The 20,214-nt window shown below is 35.0% G+C and overlaps 1 protein-coding gene across 2 annotated transcripts in view; it reads left to right on the forward strand.

Annotated features, from left to right (window-relative positions):
- Nucleotides 1-20,214, forward strand: part of ATG10 (autophagy related 10) — a 214,628-nt gene that overhangs the window by 58,383 nt on the left and 136,031 nt on the right. The gene's annotated exons all lie outside the window — the stretch shown is intronic.

The raw sequence follows: 20,214 nt of genomic DNA on the forward strand, positions 1-20,214 counted from the left end.
ATAAATCTGAAGAAGAAGAAATCAAAAAAAAATCCCTTTTATTGAAACAAAAAAAATCAAACACTTGGGAATAAATCTAACAAAAGAGGTAAAGGACCTATATAAAGAAAACTATAAAACACTGTTAAAAGAAATAGAAGAAGACACAAAGAAATGAAAAGACATCCCCTGCTCATGGATTGGAAGAATAAACATTATTAAAATGGCCATCCTACCAAAAGCAATATACAGATTCAATGCTGTTCCAATCAAAATTTCAATGTCATTCTTCAAAGAAATAGAACAATTATTGATGAAATTCATATGGAATCACCAAAAACCCCGAATAGCCAAAGCTCTCCTGAAAAAAAAAGAAGGGAATGGAGGCATCACACTCCCAGACTTCAAACTATACTACAAAGCCATAATCATCAAAACAGATACACCAATGGAATTGAATAGAAAATCGAGAAATAAACCCACGGATTTATGGTCAACTAATCTTTGACAAAGGAGCAAAGACTATGCATTGGAGCAAAGAAAGTTTGTTCAATAAATGGTGCTGGGAAAACTGGGTCGCTACATGCAAAAGAATGAAGCTTGACCACTACCTCACACCATACACAAAAATCAACTCAAAATGGATTAAAGAACTAGACATAAGACCTGAAACCATAAAATACATAGAAGAAAATATAGGTGAAACACTATGTGATATGCACATCAAAGACATCTTTACAGACACATCACCCAAAGCAGTGATAGTGAAGGCAAAGATCAACAGCTGGGACTACATCAACTTAAAGAGCTTCTGCACAGCAAAAGAGACAATAACCAAAACAAAGAGAAACCCCACCGACTGGGAGAACATTTTTGCACACAACACTAATGATAAAGGACTGATCACAAAACTCTGCAAAGAGCTGATGAGACTCAACAACAACAAAGAAAATAATCCTGTCAAAAAATGGGCAGAAGAGCTAAAAAGAAAATTCTCTGAAGAGGAAATGCAAATGGCCAATAGGCATATGAAAAAATGTTCAACATCACTTGTAATCAGGGAAATGCAAATCAAAACTACCATGAGATACCATCTTACACCAGTGAGAATGGCACATATTAAAAAAACTAGTAACAACAAATGTTGGCGAGGATGTGGAGAAAAAGGAACTCTCTTGCACTTTTGGTGGGAGTGCAAACTTGTCCAACCACTATGGAGAGCTGTGTGGAGATTTCTGGACCTACTAAACATAGAGCTTCCATATGATCCAGCAATTCCACTCCTAGGTATTTACCCAAAGGACACAGAAACATCAATTCCAAAGAGTACCTGCACCCCTATGTTTATAGCATCACTGTTTACAATAGTTAAGCTTTGGAAACAGCCCAAATGCCCAAAAATAGATGACTGGATCAAGAAGATGTGGTACATATACACAATGGAATATTACTCAGCAATCAAAAAAGATAAACACATGCAATTTGCAGCAACATGGATGGCGCTGGAAGGGATCATGCTCAGAGAAATAAGCCAGAAAGAAGAAGAAAAATACCAGATGGTCTCACTCATAGCAGGAATCTAGAAAACTTAAATAACGGACCAGGAAAATGAATAACTATAAGAAAGTAAAAATCAAAATCAACAAAAAACTATGAACCAGAGACACTCTATGGGGGGTGGAGAGTGGGGAGGGGAGGGATTGGGGTCAAAATAAGGGGATTGAAATTGTATGGGGAATATAAAAATAAAATTTATTTAAAAAATATAAAAACTCCCACATGTTCTTTCACTGGAGATAATGAATATTAATATTTTAGTAAATATCCTTCCATAAATTTCTTTCACATACACTTATACATACTTGTCTTTTACCATGAACAAGCATACATGGACATTTTTCTGTGTTAGCAAATATAGAATTACATAGTTCTTAATTAGTGGCTTCATTGCAATCTATCCTATGGATATACCATATTTATGTGGAGTTCATATTGAAGGGAAATACTTGAATTTAAAAACAGTATTGGATGGGTTCTAATTGCTTCAACACAAAGAAAGAAATCATTTATGCTTAGAATTCTGAGCATCCTGGTAAAATGGGAGAAGGGACATTTTTGTGAGGAGCCCCTTTTTAGGACTCATTTAATCTGATTTGGCAATTTGGCATTAGCCTCCATGCCTGTGTATGATGCTAGCCTGGAGTAAGTTGCACCAGTATAATTTGGTTTATCAATTATTATTGAAAGCATTGTGCTTAGTAATAAGCTAAGTGTCCTGGGGATACTCAAATCTTGATTACTGCTTCATGGTTTGAATAAGTGATATCAAATTTGAAGTCAAGCATGTTAGAAAGCTTTTCAATTCATTATATATTAAGTTTTAAAAAGTGCATATGGAAATGATGATTTAAGAGCTGAATTACCAGTATTTGCCTAAAAATTTTGCAGAAATTTGAAAAGCACTAAAAAGTGGTGTTTATAGTGTGAAGGAACTAATACTTTCTGGTTGATGTTTTAACTTACCAAATGATGTGCGCATACTATGAATAATATATTCCAATTCTAGGAATTTAGCTTCATAAAATGGAAAAATTTCCAACATTTTCTATTTGCTCTGAAATTTATTTCCCAACAAATTTCAGATATGTGAAAAAGTTGAAAGAATTTTGCTGTGAACATCCATGTACTTTTTACCTGTGTTCAATCACTCACATTTTGCTGTGCTTGCTTTATTATGTAACTATTTACTGATCAGTATATCTTATTTTCTGATGTAGTACTTTCACATCAAAGTTAATTACAGGTAAATACTCAGAAAATAATCAGACGTGTAAACAAACATTTATGTGCAAGTATATTCTTTTCATAATTATTTATAATATATAAAAAAGGAAGCAACTGAAATGTACACCAATCATGGATTAGTTCTTTATGGCACATGTATAGATGGAATTTTTGATTCTAGAGGACTGGAGTTTGGCCCGAGTATTTGCACTTCTAACAAGTTTTAAGGTGATGGTGGCCACACTTTGAAAATCACTGTATTGTTAAAAATAGGATGCTTAGTTTATTTGAGATGCCACACAACTGAATGGTTAGTTAATGCTATGTACGACAGCTTGGTATTTCAATAATCTTCATGGCTGAAATTTTAGGTTTGTTTTACCAGAAACAGAGCTTGAAATGGAGACTTATTAGAGATGTGTGCTTAAGAGAAAGGTTGTGATAGAAGCAGGACAAGGCAAAAGATGAAAGCTAAAGAAGAATGTGGCCTCAATTGGAGACTGATTTGTTTCTGACCACTTGGAAAGCTTTGCAGCACAAATAGCAGCCAGAATAAGACCCATTTTGTGTCTTTGGGCTGCCTTTGTGATATGATTGGTTTATTAGTTGTTGACTGAAATGGAGGTGAACGTAGCTTTCCAAGCAAGGTGGTTCTAGTGTTATGGAGAGGGTCCCTCTATTACTAGTAACAGTCATGACAGATGTTTGGTGATGGGTTCACTGATGTTGGTTAAGGGCTTGGACAGAACACTATTAGTATCCACCAGCAAAGAATAAAAACTTGAAACCAACATGTTGGAATCTATGAGGAAATAACTGTATAAGTTCAGTCTTTAGATGAAGAGGGGGAGGCTTACCATGACAATACTTTATCTTTCTCCTTCTGACTTACATCGGTTAGCATTATCCTGTCAAGCTCCATCCATGTTCCTGCAAATGACATGAGCTTATCTTTTTTGGTCACTGAGTAGTATTTCATTGTGTATATACCACATCTTCTTGATCTACTCATCTGTTTTGGGGCACTTAGATTGTTTCCATAGTTTAGCTATAATAAGTAGTGCTACAATAAACATAGGCATGCAAGTCTTCTTTCAAATTAGTATTTTTAAAGATCCATGTTTAGTGTTCTGAGACACCTCCATTTCTGCTTTTCCAAACTGGCTGGACTAGTTTGCATTCTCACTAGCAGTGTCAGAGGGCTCCCTTCTCTCCACATCTTCACCGGCATCTGTTGTTTCTAGTAAAGGCTGAATGGTGTCACTAATCGTTGATTATAAAGTAACTAAATTAGCATCAGATGAAGGCAAGCTGAACTGCTAACACTTCAGAGCTGACAACAAAACTGAGACACCATCAGGGGAACAGGTGGAAGAGAGGAAAGAACAAGAAGGGAGGGAGGCATAATGGTCTGTGGTGGTGGAGTGTGGGTGAGATGGTGGTGGATGCACTATGGTGGTAATACCTGATGGGATACCCCATTGTCACCTCAGTTAAAAATAAATAAATTTATTTATTATAAAAGAAAAACAGAACAACTTTGCATTAGAAAGAACTACAAATTGACGACAAACTCAAGATAAGAAGAATGAATGCCATGGATGCTAGAAACACTAATTGGAACCCAAACTACATTAATTAAAGCATAAATGGATCCTAAATATGCTCTGGGTACTCCTGGGAGGCCCAGAGACTCTTTCAGGGGGGTACAAAAGGTCATAACTAATCTTATATAATAATTATCATGTTATTTACAATTTTACTGTCTTATATTTCCCGAGTTTTCTAGAGGCTACCTGATGTGTGATATAGCAAAAGATTGAATTCTGAAATAGTCACAAGTCTGGCTCTCTTTTATTAAGCCATGCATAAGAAAGATTTGCAAAAATGTTAAAAAAATTCACCTTTCTCACTAATTTATATTCTTTTGGAGAGTATATTTTTATAAAAATGTGCTATCATATTAACTTACATTTTTAAACAAATGAATAAATACTAAAAATTCTCAATTTCTAATGAGAAAGTAAACTTGATACACTATTAGTTGAAATGCAAACCTCGTGAATTTGTTGACATTTGTTTTGTGACCTAGCATGTGGTCATCCTGGAGAATGTTCCAGGTTCACTTGAGTATAAATATCTGTTAAGTTCATGTGTTGGTTTAATTGAAAAAAATTTGTGCAGGCGAATTGACATCATATTTTCTAAGTGAAGATAGTAAAAAAAAAAAAACACCTCTGGCAATAATTGTTTCCCAAAACATTTTTAAAAAATTTTTTTGCCGGGCCTCCCCTGGTGGTGCAGCGGTGGAGCTCTGGGCTGCAAGGCTGCCCTCAGCCTCTCCAGTGCCTGTTCATTCATTCCCCAGCCACCGGCGAGGGTTCCACAAAAAAAAAAAAAAAAAATTGCCATGTATGATTTGGGAAATCATCTCCCTTCCTTGTTTGAAATAGATAGAACCAGCAGTCTTGATTATGGGTAGAAATCTGGAATCATGATTTTTATGCTGGGAGATTATCTGTGTACAATTAAATGTAGATAACCATAGACTCATAAAAGTCAAGGCAAAATATAGTGGAAAATATAAGTAAAGTTATTTCTGAAAATCATAATCTATACCTTTTAAGTTTTTTAAATATATTTGAAGGATAATAAAAGAATGAGATGATTTTCAGAAATCTTCTAAATATATTGGGGTATCTTTTGTGCTGACATTAGGGAATAGGATTTCTCATAGGTTAATGATATTAGATAAGACATTGATGTTGAGAATTAGTACAATTTTGCTTGTGATATTTGAGTTTACAAAATAGTAAGCAAGACTGGCAATTTTTAAGATGTTTTCTTTATCAGTGACTAAAAGGAATACATTGCCTCAAGAAGATTTAAAGTCTTCAAAATAAAAATTAATGTTTTCAATAGTGTACACATAATCAACTTGTCCTTGGGATATCTTACATGTAACACTTCTTTTCCATAAATAGATATTGGTGTTAATATTTCAATTTACCAATTTCTGATTTTTTGTACTTAGCTGAAAACTTTTCTTAGAGAATTTAAGATATCATCATTAACAGTAGGGGAAAACTTGATTTAACAGTTGATTTGCTTTAACAAATATGACCTTATTGTATAAAGTCCTTATCAAAGTCTTATTTATATAAATAAAATAATAATTTGAGAATGGAAGTGGGGACATAGCTCTATAGTCCAGTTAAGCAATTTTTGATGAAAATTAGTCATTACTAACATTTAAATTTCATATATGTACATTATTGCAAAACAACTACTGAACTTTAAAAAATTATGTGAGATTGTAAATTAACTCATTAGCTAAAGAAGACTACAGTGATTAGAATAGAGAGATAGGGCACAAGCCTTCTGTTTTGTTTAGATTAAATTGCTCTTAATGAAAGGAAATAGACATGAATATTCAACATGTATATTGACTATTATTTATCACTAGTAAAAGTTATTAATGAATGCTTAGAAGAGGAAATACTTGAAAGTCTTTCCTATAGAATTTGTTTATTACGACATTTCTTTACATTTTCTTTGCATGTCTAACTTCTTCATTGGTGCATTTCTGAAGTATTTTCATAGAAAATAGAGATGGCCAGGTTTTTCCTTTGGATTAATTCAGATGCCCATGCATATTTATTATAGGTTGGTCAATGATTTTTTTCTACCATTTTAGTTAGGATTCTTCTGTCTGAAGTTGGATTTACAGAAGTTCCATTTCTTCCTGTTGAAAAGGTATTGTAAATGGGTATTGAGCATATCTTATTTATTCATTTACTATCTTCATTACTTTAGAGCCTCAGGTTGTACTTTCAGATTACATTTTTTAAAACTATGAAAATGATAGAGTCATAAAAATAGCAATAGTATGCTACTGGAAAAAAAGGATTTTGTCCTAGGGCCTTATAGTTCACTAACTGACACTTTCCTTATATCAGGGCAGGTAGAATATTATAGAGAACCCTCAACAAAAAACAACCTATCATAAATTTCCTGAAGCATAAAGCCAAGAATCAGTAATAGGAGATTGCCAAAGGAACATATTCAGAGAATGATGGTCTTCTGAGGTAACCAGGGCTTCAAATATACTCATTTGCCCTAAGGATTTTTATGAAGTGGCTTCTAGGATGAGTTCTATTTTGTATGTCCAAAATAGACTCATATGTCAGAATATTGTGTTTCTTTTTAATAGTGGCGTCAATGGTAAGTCATAGTTCTCGGTTAGTGCTAACAGTATTTCTGTAAAGCAATTGCTATTTTTAGAGTGAAGTATAGACATGTTGCTAATGTAAATGATGAGTAATAAACATGATTACACCTGTATTTGGAAATGTAATTACCAAGGCAAAGTTAAAATGCCAGAAAGTCTGTTCTACTTAATGTGTGTAGATGCAAATGGAAGTGCATATGTTACTCAGTATTTATTGTTATGATAAATATAATGTTGATAAATAAATGGATTTTTAAGAAAATAATTGTTAATATATTGGATTCCAATCACATTTTTGTGTTTTTTATACTTTTGTGTTTTTGTAAAGTGTTATGAAAATGCTCAAAAACAAACTAAAATTTATTTTTATATAACTGAAAGAATAAATATATGCCATGGTTTGTGTGATATTTGAGTAAAGGATATTCTGAACAACCAATCAGGTTGAGTAAGATTTGCATGTCCATAAAAATTGTGGCCTAATCTACTGGATTTAGTATTTACTACACAAACTTTATTTCTTTAACTGCTCTATGACAGAAGTGTTTACTTACTCTTAGATTTCAGCACAAACCACATATAGAGAAGTACACTAAAACTATTCAGACTATGTAATGAAATTTTAGGGGATCTAAAAGCCACTTTGTACTTAAAACTGAGTATCTTCAGTCATATGTCAAGAAATCTGGGCAAAGGGAAGACAAAGAAAAAGAAGAGCTTGGAGGCTCTTAAAGCAACTTAGTGTCCTGCTTCTATGAAGTCAGGAAGTATTTTGTAGAGCCAGGGCTAATTCCACATTCTTCTGAATCTTTCTTCTTGAGGCCCTTGGTACCTGAGTAATATCATTTTACAAAATTCAGATAATGTGTTAGGTTCAGGGAGACCTTATAACCTTAAGTAAGATCTTACAGTTACTTCTACATTTGAAAGTCTGTATTCTCTTCTACCTAGCAGACTAAAGAAAGAATCTGTTTTTTGAAAGAAATCAAGTTAAATAAATCCAGATAGGTAACAAATTTTCTATTTATCAATCTATTTTAAAAGATTTGTAAAGAGACCTCCACAACCATTGTATTTTAACTCAACAGCAAATTATATTAGAAAGCTTATGCATTGTTCTTATGTTGAAGTAGTCTTTTAAAATAAGATTAAGAGCATGTATAGCCGCAAATTTTTACTTGACAGAATCCTGAGCAGATACTTCTGTACAAAAATCTGACAAGTTTTCCAATGATTATGTCCAGTTGAAAAGGTCTAACAGGAATCAGTTGTTTCTGAAGGAGGATACTTGATGTATTATTTTGTTTGCTTTATATGTATTTCCCATTTCTTTTTAATGAGTTTGAGATGCTTTCCATCATGCAAACTCAAAAAAAAAAAAAAAAAAGACAATGGTTTTTTTTATGGAGAATTTCTGGGAGGATATCTTCATTTTATAATCAAACCTAAAATCAATGAAAGTGAAATCACTGCTTAGCAATTCTCTCTCCTCCTTTGAAGCCAGTGGAAATTCCACTTGTGAGGAGGGATGCACTGTTCGGAATGTGTTACAATGAGATTTGACCTCACGAAAGATTACATATAGTATAAAAATTGGCATTTTCAAAATTATTTTGTTAATTATATTAAATTCTTTTTATTTTTAGTGGCATTGGAAAGGTTAATTTAAAAAGTATATTTTATGGAATGAAAGAAAAATCCATCAGCATAATTTTTATGCATTGTCCAAAAAACAATCTTGTTGTATATTTTAAAGACATTCAGTGTTGAAACAGAAATGTAGAGTATCATGGTAAATTGCAATCTTCAGATGTTTAAAGGATTGGGTTTTTTTTCTTTGTAGCTTGAAAGAAATTAGTTACAGGATTTTCTTAAAAAAAATTAGATAATGATGATCTGTCATATAGATTATTATTGCCCAGCACTAGGGCCAGGCATGCATGTAGATTGCTACTTATGTAATAGGACTCTGTAGCCCCCATTATTTCTTCCAGTAGTACCTGAAATGCTAACTATTAAGGAACCTTTATTAAAAATGCAGATGGATTGTTTTGCAGTGGGAAAAAAGTATTTGCAAACTGTAATAATGGCTCTGAATATTATACTAGACTCTAGGTACTGACCTGGCTCCAAGGCTTTGATCGCCACTGTGTCCTTAGTGTCTAGCTAGGTGCCTGGCATATAAATGCCAGAAATGAATATCACATTTTTCCTTGATTGAAACGATCTAAAATTTCCCTGCTCCCAAGTATAGTACTAACATAACTAAAAGTTAGCAGTGTTAGATTAACTATTTTGTCATTATCAATTCGTTGTCATTTATAAAATGGTACTTATCAAATGAAATGGCTAGTAATCCTTGTTAAAGTTTATTTTTTAATTTATCTGCCCAAGAGTGAATAATAATTTTACCTCAAAGATAATGGAAATAACCAAGTACTAGCCTGTATTAAGGGTTTTCAACGTGAAAAGCTAAGGGGGAAACCTCTAACTTAAGGAGCCATCAGAGTGTTTCAAACAGTGCTGTCTTGAATGCTCAGATAGAATATGGGAACTTCAATAATATTCTTCCAGATGGTGTTTGCAAATTTGTTGTTTTAGGAATATTGTTTTTAGCAAACTGATAGTCTTACTTGTTTGTAAGAGAGGGTATAATATGTATGCATCAAGAGAAGTTACCCTTTAGTTCTAGCTCATCTCAAAGGAGCCTTTGGTTAGAGATTATAGGTTTTAGCAGTAGTTTAGAGTGGAACGAAAAGAATAGGATGACTGCTGAGCCGAGTATTTCTGAATGGATACTTAAAAGGGTGATTTCCTTGACCAGTGGGTCAGAAGTTCCAGCTGTCTCTGCTCTGGTTGCTCAACCCTTGTTTATTTTGAAGGAAAAGAAAAGTAGTAACTGTAATCTGAAAGTGACAAGACTATTTGGATGAGGTACTTAAAATGACCATTGATTAATCTGAAGTGACATTATTAGTGTTCTTTCCAATAATTATTTGTGAAATAGTTCACCCTCAGCAACCCTATTGGTTTGTTAAATGTGACACAAAAGGGAAAAAATGTAATGATGATCTCAAACCCTAAAACCCTTATCTCTGTTTATCAGCTCATTGTTTTCAGCTGTGTTTATGCCTCTCTCCCTGAACATGTTCTGTACACATTCTCTCAAAACTCTCAGTGATATCAGTTGTCTTTTTATTTCTTACACGTTTTTAGACTTGACCTTGACTGTCTCAGTAATGCGCACAACTCCTAGACTTTATGGCTCTTAGCTCTATACATTCATGTGATAACTGTATTGCCATTTTTCAGTCATTTTCTACAATCCTCTTCACTTCTGATTTTTTAAATAAATTATGTGCAATACTTTCATGCATGTTGCTCATTCCAACTTTAACTCTTTGACTTCTCCCAAAATTAAACTATAGAAATTGCTTCCTTGGAAGTTACTAGTTATCTTGCTACTAGTTACCTTGTTATTAGTTACCTAGTTACTAGTCATCACATCTGGTGTCTTCATCCTTCTTGACCACATTGCAACATTTGACACTATTGACTAAACCCTTTCTTTTTCGAAGTTCTCTCTTCCTTTCATCTCTGTGACACTGTTGACAATGGATTCTTTTATTTTCTCTTTTGAACAGGACATTTTCACTATTGTTCTGTCGCAGTAATTCCAATATCTTCTCTAAGTCAGAATCCTTGGGGAGTGTTAATGGTGAGTCCATGCAAATCAAGATGAAATCCAGAGGGCAAAGGGGAGCTGAAAATGAGAAAAAAGCCAAGAGTCATGACCATAGAGTTAATCAGAAGATCTTGGGCAATTACTTCAAGTAAAGCTGAAGTACTTGTACCTTTGCAGTTTGACAGCTGACATCCTGAAAAGTCATTTTGACTTAAAAAACACATGGTTGTAATCTAGCAACAAGAAGTTAGGCAGAGTTGAGACTGCAGTGTGGTTAGGTGGCGAGAAGGGGAGAAGGATCCTGAGTAATTGCAGAAGACTGGATCTTCTTTGCAATTCATGGATGAATGGTATTTGAGTGTGTCAAACAGGTGTAAAGGGGTTAGGCAGCGAGAGGTGATGTGACTATGTGGGTAGGAAAACCAGATAGGGTCTGTAATTCTTATGCTTTCTCCTGGCCTTGGCCCTTGTCTGTGTATTCCTTCTTTTAGTCTCTTGCAGATTAGAGGACATCTGTTGAGCTTCTGGATGGTTGGTAGCTGTTGAAGATATCGACTGTAGCTGGGGATTATGTACAGTTTTGTTCAGAGGTGCTGAGAAGCAGCTGAGTGGAAGCCATAGTGTCTCATGTTATATCTCCTGTAGTCAACTGCTAGCTCCTTCAGTGCAGGATCCACAGCTTGTTAATCTTCACCACACTTTTTCAGGCAATCATTTTGAATGAATGATACACCAGAAGAAGGATTATAGAGAACAAACAAGTTGTACTCTATAGAAAAGCTTTTTATGAAAATATCTAGTATGATATTATTGCTCTGCAATAGGCATTTTATGAAATGATACAGAAAAAATGAGAATGTGCTTGTCAGCAATCTGTTGTTTAAAGAAGCTCCAAGGTATATTAACATGAAATTTCAATTGCTGTTTATCCCAGAGGACCCTGAGTGTCATGTTTGACAGAAGATCTTTTTAAAGAAAAGTTTATCCAGCTTCCACACTGGAACTTTTACATAGGGTGATTGGTAGTTTAGTGTTCTTTTTAAAAATATAAACAAATGAATGTTTCAGGAAACCTGTGATAGACTGAATCAGGTGGAACTGATTTAATGTTATGGATAATTACATAATTAGTGCTGTAAAAAATAAACCTTACTATCTACTTGATGGACTGGAGCTGCTGTGAAGGAGGTGTGTAATTATACAATCAGCGTCTCCTCCTATGCTGATTCTAGGTAATCCTTTTTCTGCCTTGACTGAGAAGAGGCTTCCTGTCTTGTGTTTCCTGCTATAATTTTAGTGAACAGTTCTGAGCGTTGAGTAGATTCCATTCCCTGATCAGGGTCTGTGTAAGAACATTCTCTGAGACAAATGGCTTTCAGACTTTTTGATATAAACCCATAATAAGATATATTTTACATTAGAACCCTCCATACATGCATACTTGAATCTAAGGTTCATGAAATAATTCTTATTCTTTTTGATCTACTCTACTTTATTATTCTGCTCTTTTACCTTTTTTTTTTTTTTTAATGCTGTTTGAGATCCACCCGTTAATTTCAGAAGTTACTAATGCCTCATGGCTCACATTTGGAAAATACTATCCATTCCTTTGGAGATTGCTAACATCAGTGAAAAGGATGCAGAGAGTAGCATGACGAGGGAGCTGTGGGCTTTGGGTAGCACATAATGTGGTGTGGTTGAAAGAGCAAGGGGTTTGGAGTTGGGTAGATTTGGTTTTAAATGTCAGTGATCCCTCATTTTAGCTGTATATTTTGAGCATGTGATTGAACCTTTTTAAGTCTGAATCTCTGATTTCTAAACCTGGGTTCCAAATACTTAAGGGAATTGGAAAGTGGAGAGTTAGAGATGATCCATTAAGGGGAGTGATGTGTGTTTTAAATGATATCTTGGAAGAAAACCTCTGGCCAGTGCTGTGAAAGTGAAACACACTTTGCTGTGGGCAGTCCGTATGCTTTTTGTTTACTTACTCCTTTTCAGTATCACACTCCTCAACTGCTGAAGGGCGTGGCAACAATCCCTGCCTCACAAATTTTTTGTGAGTATCCAACAAAGATAATGGGAGCTAAGGATTAAAAAATTAAGTAATTTTTATTAGTACAATTTAAGGCAGCTTTGCTGTTTCAGAAGAGATCATGCAAGTGGCATCGAGTCCAACAAAGATTAAGTGACAACACTAGAAAGCAAAACTGGTTCAGAAATTCTAGATTTTGATTGTTTTGAGATACAATGGGATCTCAAGCAAGGATTGTTTTGAGATACAATGGGAAATGGGAAAGCTGCAACCAAAACTGCCAAAGAATGATTTATGGTGCCTTTTAAAAATTACATACATACATTTGAAGTTGTTCCATATTGCATTATGTATAGAATTTAAAGAAACTTCAGAGTTATTCAGCAAAGGATTTTGCTTCATCAAGACCTGGAAAATGAGAATTAGAAGACAACTAATTACCTATTATATTTCTGTCAAGTTTTCTGTACCTTGTACAGGGTAATAATTTCATCATGAGACTTTAAAAACTATAACCTCCATTTCACAGCTTGAAATTTCAGGAGGAGGGAAATTGTAACTTTGCATTTAAAAAAAAAACACCTCATTTTCTTTAAATGTGTTATAGTTTTTACTATTTCTGAATTAGTTCATGACATAAAAATGCTATTTCTTCACTAATAGTGATTTTTAACTTTCTTGTCTGAAAGGAAATTCCTTGGTTTTGATAGATACTGTCTGTGCTCCTTTATTTCATTCATCTTTTCTACAGTATTCTACTGATATTGTGATTATTTAGTGGTAACATGGGCTTTGTTGGTTGTGGGGAAGGGACATAAATCAGCCGAGCCAAGTATGAAGCAATGACAGCTAGAAAGCATCTTTTTCATATCTCTTATTCACCAATCTCTGGTTGCTCTGAATGTTCAGTTTCACTTTAGGCATATGTTGATTGATTGCACTTAATTTCTATGTTTCCAGTCCCTAACATTGCATTCAGAAATCACCTGATGCTCATGTTCGTTCAGATAGCACTTACATGCATTCAGGAGAAAGGGCCTGGCTCCTTTAAGACAGAGCATCTTTTTCTATGCCAGAAAGCTCACTGCAAAACTGAAGGGCTTAACCAAAAAGGACTTCAACGTAAATTGAATATTGATAGAGAAGGGAGGTTAATTGGCCTTGGTAACTTGGTTGCTAAGGAAGCATTTTTCTGATTGGGAGGAAACTCTCCCGGGTGCTCTCTGCAGCTTCTTGTGGACCTAAGATGTTTTGTTTTATCTCTTGCTTTCTGCTTCTGAGTTGGAAGAGGAAAGAGCAGAAAACTATCATAGAAATGAAAAGCTGTGGGAAGCAGATGGTAGCTCTGTCATAGCTACAGAAAGGGAGAGCTAAATACTGACTAGCAACAAGCTAATGCCAGCAAGGACTCTTTGTTTAAGGCAGACAGTTGGAAAATACCATGAGGGCAAGATATAAAGAGCTGGCATAGGAAGGCATAGAGAGAGTAGAGTAGGGTTTTTTCAGTGCCTGAAAACATGTAGGTGAGAGAAATTAAAGGGTATTTTGAACGGACATCCAATGTCCATTTTAAATTACATGGTTAAAATTTTCAGTGGGATTGAGTTTATTAAGGGGAGTTATTTAACTTGTATATAATTATTTGCATTTTGAAGGATATGCACTCTATTGTTTATTAAATTTAAATTTAGATTTAGATTTGTTAATCTATAATTATTTCAGTAAAGAATGGTTAGCTATAAGTGCTTTTTTACATTATTATATAGTTTATTGCTTAATAATAATAAAAGTAACTTTGGAATGAATAAATTACAAATTTTTCATTGAATTTTTTTTAATACAAAAATACCTTTGTACATTGACTGTCCGTTATGCTAACTTCTCTGGTTATATCTTAAGTAATTTGTGATTATTTCTGCATAATAAATGATGCTTCACTAACCTCAGGGAGTTAGTGCCTGTACTTTGCTTAATTTCATTTTTTCACTCTGCTTCATTCCATAAACATTTTTGAATATTGATTATCAGGCATTGTGTTAAAGGATATCAAAAGGAATAAAATACCACTAGAACTGTGACATACGTCTCAAGAGTGTTTGAAAATGAAAATATTTGGCTGATATTTTAAGGTCTGTGTTACATTTTCTAGGTGTTCTTCATTATTAATATCAAATATTCATTAGACTGAGTATTACTATTTAGTTTTATGGCACTTTTTAACTTCTTTTCAAAAGTGTTACTTGGATTATTTTTGTAGACATGTAAAGAGACAAATAGAATTTCTTGGTTCTTCCTGTAACCCTTGAGTGTCATAACAAGGGCTCCTTGGTGACCAAATCCTCCTTGGTGACCGCTGTGGAATTTACCTTTGTTTTTCGTGATTATTGTCCAGTATGTATGGCAGCAGGATCTCAGAGAAAAAACAAAAACATGGCGATCCTACTGAAGACCTCTTCTTATGATAACGTTCTCGGAGAAACTAGTTTGCCATGGAATTACTTTCGTACAACCAGAGAAGTTGATAAATATAAGGGTGATCATCAGTAATGAATCTCCCACTAAAAGGCCAGACAAAATTATCAAGTAAAAAACATTAATAGAATAATAGACTGAACTGAACTCTCTCAATAACAGAGTAATCAAGTAATTTAACATGTATGTAAGAAGTCTGTTAGGCAGTCTTCCCTTTTTATTGCAGAGATGCTGATACATTCTAGTAGTTAAATAGAAATTTTATTCTAAGTCCACATATTCAGGTTTATCTACTGCCAAATTCTTAACTTGCTTCGCAATCCACTGGTTTAGGCTTTTTATATCCTTTGTAACTTGGATTGTCTTTCAGTTGAGTTTCATTAAGGTGTCTTCAGAGAGAAAGGAGAGCAACACAAATGGGGTTCCATGTTAAGACCAATATTTTATAGATTTTGAGGAGAATGATAAATAAATGAAAGAAACTGGCTTTTGCAGTGATATTTAGTGACTTTTTGGATGTCAAATTTATTTTAAACCAAATATTCATTACTTTTTAAGTGTATTATTTAATTTTTGTAGCTATGAAACAGACTGCATGGAACTGAGATTTAAAAAAAAAATTTATAACCTAACTGCTTTTATTAAGATGAAGTTCAGCTAGTAAACTCATTAAGTAAGGACCCTAGGCAGTTCTCTAGTGCCGAGACTGAAAGCATAGTATTGCAGACATCTTTGCATCACCGTCATGAATGACCTTGAAGGAATCCAGCACTTCATAAAGCAAAATCCTCTCAGTGGCACTTCGTTCTGATTTGATTGATGCTTTAGAAAAAGCTGTAAGATTTTCTTTTCTTTATAGTGTGGGGTATATACTCCTTATACTTCATAGGTTTTGCTCGTCTGGAGTATTTTGTAAGCAGGTTCTTACGGGTTCTGATCTTTCACTGACTGCAGTACAAGTCAGCAGTAAAATCTTTCCTTTGGTCAGTTATTATTGGGGAGTAAGTTCTTACTGCATTGGGATCATGGTTTTTAAGAATGAAAAAAAAAAACACTAACTTTCTAACTTGAGCATAATATAATCATAATTTTCTTCCATCATAATCATTCCAAGTATCTTAGTTGACTGAAGGTTCTTTAATACTGAAGTTTTATGAGATACATATATTATACAAAGGATATGCATTCCTGTATAACCACTGTCCAGTGTGCTTTTTTAGATTAACAGTTCTCCTCCTTTTTGATTTTCACTCTGCAGTGAATGTTTTAGTATATATTTTTATGTCCAGAGAGGAAGACATCAACAGTCGTAGAAAACAAAATGATTTGCCTCTTTTATTTTCCAAGTTTCATTTTTTTAGTTGAGGTAATGTTGGTTTACAATACTGTATTGATTCAGAAGTATAGGCTCACACCTTTTCAGATGCATGTCACCACATCACACCCACCCACCATCATGGGTCATTGGACACCCCCGACCCCTCTTTCCACTTTCTCCTCCAGTATTCTCAATTTTACAGTCAACTTTCTAGGTTATTTTTTTGTTCATTTTTGGCTGGCCCTTTGTTTTATTACTCTGTATTCCACACGTGAGTAAAACCATCTGGTATTTGTCTTTCTCCTTCTGACATATTTTGCTTAACACAATCCCCTCCAATTCCATCCATGTTGGCACAAATGCCAAGGTTTCATCTCTTTTTCATAGCTGAGTAATATTCCTTTATGTATATGTAGCTAAGTAGTATACCTTAATGTATATATACCACATTTTCTTTATTTATTTATCTGTTCTTGGGCACTTAGATTGTTTCTATAACTTGGCTATTCTAATTAGTGCTACATGAACATAGTGTGTATATTCCTTTGAATTAGTGTCTTTACAATATTTGGATAGATACCTAGCAGTGAAATTACTGTATCAGACAGTAGTTCAAATATTTTGAGAAATGTCCATACTGTTTTCCACAGGGGTGGACTAATCTACATTACTGTCAGTAGTATTAAGAGGGTTCTTATTTCTCCACATCCTCACTGGTACTTGTTTCTGGTCTTCATGACATAAATCATCCTTACAGATGTGATGTGTCATCTCATTGTGACTTTGATTTGCATTTCTCTGACAATAGGTGATGTTGAACGCTTTTTCATGAGCCTGTTGCCCGTCTTATGTCTTCTTTGGAGAAGTATCTATTTAACTCTTCTACCCATATTTTGACAGGGTTATGTGTTTTTCTTTTGTTGAATTGTATGAGCTCTTTGTATATCTTGGTTGTTAGCCCCTTGTCAGATGTATAATGTGCAGATATTTTCTGCCATTTGGTGGAGTGTGTTTGTTTTAATAGCTTCTTTATTATGCAGCTTTTTAGTTTTCTGTCCTCCCATTTATCTTTGGTTTTGTTTTCCTGATTGTTGGAGTCAAGTACCCAAATATATCACCAAGACCAATGTTGTGGAGTGCTTTGCCAATGTTTTCTTCTGTATATTTCTTTTTTTTTTTTAAAGATTTATTTTTTTATTCATACGAGAACTGGGGTATGAGCTAGCTCAGAAGCACGAGAGAGTGAGAGAATTCACCAGAGCCAGAGCGGGGAGCAGAACAGGCAGACGGACTGAAGACACTGCTGAGGGGACCAGTGAACGAGGCAGGAGAGGTCTGCTGTGCCATGTGGGGTTCTCCCTGGCCGGTGGGGAATTGAACCCGCACTGCAGAGGCGGCAGATAGCTTCTCAGCGCGGCACTCAACCGCTGTGCCACCAGGGAGGCCCTTCTTCTGTATGTTTCATGGTTTCAGATGCTACATCCATGCCTTTAATTCATTTTGAGTTAATTTTTGTGTATGGTGTGAGAGAGTGGTCTAATTTCATTCCTTTCCATGTGGCAGTCCAGTTTTTCTACTACTTTCCTCCTGTGTCATTTATTAACTCACCATGTAAATATGGGTTTATATCTGGGTTCTCAATTCTAGTCATTGATCTTTGGGTCTATTTTTATTCCCATAGCATGCTGCTTTGATTATTATTATTGTGTTGTATAGTTCGAAGTCTGGGGTTATGATAACCTCTGTTCTTCCTTTTATTTATTTTTTAATCAGTATTGCTTTGGCTATTTAGAATCTTTTGTAGTTCCATATAAGTTTCAGTAATGTTTCATTTCTTTTTGAAGAATGCCCTTGAAGCTTTGATAGAGAGTGCATTGAATCGATTTATTTCTTTGGGTAAAATGGCCATTTTAGCAGTGTTAATTCTTCTAATTCATAAGCAGGGACTATCTTTACATAACTTTGTGTCATCTTCTATTTCTTTAATAATGTCATGGCATTGTACAGCTCCTTCACCTGCATTGTTGAGTTTTTCCTAGGTATTTAATACTTTTTACTGCTACTATAAATGATAGTGTTTTCTTGATTTCTTTCTCTTTTAGTTCATTATATGCATATAGGAGTGCAATTGATCTTTGTAAATTGATTTTGTAATCCACCACTTTACTGTACTATTTTATTGCTTCTAATAGTTTTTTAGTGGAGTCTTTAGGGTTTTCTATGTTTATTATCATGTTACCTACAAAAAGCAGTGGTTTTACTTCTTTACAATTTGGATACCTTTTTTTTTTATAGATTAGATTTTTTTTAAAAGATTTATTTATTTATTTATACAAGCACTGGGTACAGTCAGAAGCGCGGGAGGGTGAGAGAATTCACCAGAGCGAGAGCGGGGAGCAGAGCAGGCAGAAGGACCGAAGTACACTGCTGAGGGGAGCAGTGGGCAGCAGGAGAGGTCTGCGCGCCATGTGGGACCCTCCTCCGGTGACTGGGGAGCAGCCGGGGATCGAACCGGCGCTGCAGAGGCTGCGGGCAGCTTCGCAACCCAGTGCTCAACCGCTGCACCACCGGGGAGGCCCTGGATACCTTTTTTTTTATCTTTCTCTTGCCTAAGTGTTCTAGCTGGGTCTTTCAATACTTTATTAAATAATAGCAGTGAAAGTGGACATCCTTGTCTTGTATCTGATCTTAGAGGAAAATTTTTCAGTTTTTTACCATTTGTGTGAGCCTTACTTAAAAAATCCTATATAGGAAATGACCACGTAATTCCAGAGAGTCAAAGTTATATGATGCTTTGCCTGTTTTGAATTATTTGGTCATTTCCTACATAAGAAGTTACAGGTAAGGATCACACAAAAATGCAGTGATTCTGGGCCTCCCTGGTGGTGCAGGCAGTTGAGCGCAGTGCTGTGAAGCTGTCTGCAGCCTCTGCAGTGCCAGTTCGATCCCCGCTGGCTGGCTGTGGAACAACCCACAGGGCACAGCAGACCTCTCCTATCATGCCCGCTGCTCCCCCCAGCAGTGTATTTTGTCAGTCTGCCTGTTCTGTTCCCCACTCTGTCTCTGGTGAATCCTCTCACCCTCCCACACATCTGGCCTGTACCCCAGTTCTTGTATAAATATATAAATATATTTTTTTAAATGCAGTGATTCTTCTGGCCCTGACCAGGATACTTTGTGCTCTAGAAAGTGTGTAAAAGCAATGTTGGGTCCATTGAGAGTTGATGTTTAGAGATTAACAAAGGCATTATAGTTGGGTAGAGATGAAACTAATAGCAGGTAGAACTTGGTGTATTACAGAGAGCAGCTAGAGTCTTCTTCTTTCTACCTAGGGAGTCAGGTAAGCAAGTGACTCCAGTCTCAGTGCCTCACTGTCACCCCTGGGATTAGAACTCAGTATTTCTTTTTTTTTTTTTTTCAGAATGAACTTCTCATTTAATGATCAGTAATGATTGAGGAACAAGAGTAACTCCGCCAGTGGATGTTGGACAGATTTGTTTTTTTTTTTTTAAAATAATAAATTTTATTTTTATATTCCCCATACAATTGCAACCCTCCATTCTGACCCCAGTCCCTCCCCTCCCGCCCCCCACCCCCCAAAAGTGTCTCTGGTTCATAGTTTTTTGTTGATTTTGATTTTCACTTTCTTATAGTTATTCATTTTCCTGGTCCCTTATTTAAGTTTTCTAGATTCCTGCTATGAGTGAGACCAT

The sequence above is a fragment of the Talpa occidentalis genome, unplaced genomic scaffold (genome assembly GCF_014898055.3).
Source record: "Talpa occidentalis isolate TD23 unplaced genomic scaffold, MPIMG_talOcc4v2.1 talOcc4.6, whole genome shotgun sequence".
Taxonomy (NCBI): Eukaryota; Metazoa; Chordata; class Mammalia; order Eulipotyphla; family Talpidae; genus Talpa; species Talpa occidentalis.